Below are 2,611 nucleotides of genomic sequence, written 5' to 3' on the forward strand. Positions count from 1 at the left end.
GGTGGGGCCCAAGACGGGCAGCTCGGGGCGCCGTGGTCCGTCACTCGACAGCCCCAGGGGATGGGGCAGTGGGGCATCCGTGTCCCCAGGAGAGCTTGGCATCCCCTACGCGCTCCCGTCCCCGCCCCCAACTGCTCCCAAGGGGGGGCTTGAGGAGCATGGTTAGAGGAGTGTTGCCGGGCCCGGGGCCGCAGCGCCTGGTTCCCGGCTGCGAACCAGGACCCACGCTGACCCACCCACGGGTCCCAGGGACAGAAGGTGGCCCGGCCGAGCCTCCCCGCCCGGGCGTCCGCCGGGTCCTAGCGCCCAGCGCCGCGGGGCTTTGTGTAAAAGACCCAGATCGTTGCATCAGGACCAGGACCGAGATCTCCGGAAAAGACTGAGAGTGCAATGGCCATCCTCTGTTTCGTCATCCAGGCGGGGCCACAGGAAATCTGGCCTGGCAGCAGTGCTCGCCGGCTGATAGTGGATGCCTAGGGTGGGAGGAGGTTGGGAAAGACTCGAGCTTTATTTATTTACCAGTTTATTAGTCTGGGACACAGGGACGCTGATGGCAGAGGGAACCAAACTTACATCAGACGCCCCGGGAGCCCGGGGCAGCAGGCACCTACAACCAGATCAGACAGGCGGGCCTTGCCTCAGGACAGGTTTGCACGAGTGACAAATGACACTTGCAGGAGAAGTCAGACCACTGCCCTCCCTCTTCCCCACCCCCATCGCCACACCAGTTTAAACAAAAAAGCTGCAGGGCGACAAGCGCATAGAATTCCTATCAAGAATGTGTATGTATACTCAATTTTTTTCTTTTGAATCAGAGTCTCACTCTGTCGCCCAGGTTGGAGTGCAGTGGCACACTTATGGCCACCGCAGCCTTGACCTGCTGGGCTCAGGTGATCCTTCTGTGTCAGGCTTCCAAGTAGCCAGAACTACAGGCTTGTGCCACCATGTCCAGCTAATTTTTTAATTTATTGTAGAGATGAGGTCTCCCCAAGTTGCTCAGGCTGATCTTGAACCCATGGGTTCACTTCAGCCTCCTAAAGTGCTGGGACTATAGGTGTGAGCCACCATGCCCAGCAGTATACTCAATTTTAAGGCCGCCAGTACTGCCTGGTGTGATGGCTCACACCTGTAATCCTAGCACTTTGGGAAGTGGAGGCCAGAGGATTGTCTGAACCCACAGGTTCGAGACCAGCCTGGCCAACTTGGTGAGACCTCGTCTCTACAAGAAACCAAAATATTAGTCATGTGTGGTGGTGCGTGTGGTGGCGCATGTCTGTAGTTCCAGCTTACTTGGAAGGCTGAGGCAAAAGGATCGCCTGAGCCAGCAGGTCGAGGCTGCAGTGGCCGTGAATGTGCCACTGTACTCCAGCCTGGATGACAGAGTGAGACTCCGACTCAAAAAAAAAAGCTGACCCACGAGCCAAGACATAGAAACAAAATGAAGGCAAATTCAAGCCCTACACCTCACCCCCATTTTACAGGTGGAGAATCACTTCTGGAGACAAATTTATGGATAAAAATAAGAAGTCGGGGACTCAGAAGACATCTTTTTTTTGTTTGTTTTTTTTGAGTTGGAGTCTCACTCTGTTGCCCAGACTGGAGTACAGTGGCCTCTGGCCCCCACAGCCTCGACCCACTGGGCTCCAGCGATCCTTCCACCTCAGCCTTCCAAGTAGCTGGAACTACAGGAGCGCGCTACCACGCCCGGCTAATTTTTTTTGAATTATTGTAGAGATGAGGTCTCTCCAAGTTGCCCAGGCGGGTCTCAAACCCGCGGGTTTAGGATATCCACTCACCTCAGCCTCCCAAAGGCGTGGGATTACAGGCTGAGCCACCGCGCCCGGCTAGGAGACATCTTGAAGACAGCTGCAGAATAGAAAAATCTGTTAGCCACTGGGGTTCTCAAGGTCTGAACACTGGCCTACCCTTCTAAGCCCCATCACTTGCCGGAGCCTTAAAGACACCATAAAGACGGTTAGATGAAGTGCTTGGAGTGCTGGAGTAGGTGACACCCTACTGAAATTGCTCTTTTCTGAGATGGAAAGAAGAGGGCTGGGGTGACCTGTGAGGCTGTGTCTTCCTGCTGCCAGGAGAGAAGATCTGGGAATCCACTGGAGGACCATCCATTCCTCCCAGCAGGCTGACTGGATTGAGGACACTGAACCCTTACAAAGATAACTCAGGATGCTTTTCTTTCTCTTCTTTACTCTTCACCCATCTTTCCAAGTAGCAGGAACTACAGGCACGCACCACCATGCTGGCTAATTTTTTTTGATATATTGTAGAGACGAGGGCTTGCCAAGTTCCCAGGCTGGTCTTGAACCCATGGGCTCAGGCAATCCACTCACCTTGGCCTCCCAAAGTGCTGGGATTACAGGTGTGAGCCACCATGCCAAGCTTTTCCTTCTTTTTTTTTTTAAGCAAAATAATTCAGAATCCAGTTTGGAAAGGTCAGTTTATTAGGTATAATTCATTCGTTAAAAAACACACTCACAGACTAGTTCCCAGCAGTTTTCTAAGCACCTTTTTTCATTCACTGTCTCATTCTGTTATAAAACAGCTTCTTCCAAAAGGGAAGGGCAGTGTTAATGTGTACTGTGTAATTTTGTTT

The 2,611-nt window shown here is 52.8% G+C and overlaps 1 protein-coding gene across 1 annotated transcript in view; it reads right to left on the reverse strand.

Moving 5' to 3' along the window:
• The window catches only part of DDIT4 (DNA damage inducible transcript 4), a 5,575-nt gene extending 5,219 nt beyond the window's left edge, over window positions 1-356 (reverse strand). The window contains exon 1 of the mRNA XM_021706160.1: window positions 274-356. The gene's annotated coding sequence lies outside the window, so the exon portion shown is untranslated. The remainder of the gene's footprint in view (window positions 1-273) is intronic.
• Window positions 357-2,611: the final 2,255 nt, after the last annotated feature.

This window comes from Carlito syrichta, unplaced genomic scaffold, assembly GCF_000164805.1.
Source record: "Carlito syrichta isolate Samal-C Ts95f unplaced genomic scaffold, Tarsius_syrichta-2.0.1 Scaffold315300, whole genome shotgun sequence".
Classification (NCBI taxonomy): domain Eukaryota; kingdom Metazoa; phylum Chordata; class Mammalia; order Primates; family Tarsiidae; genus Carlito; species Carlito syrichta.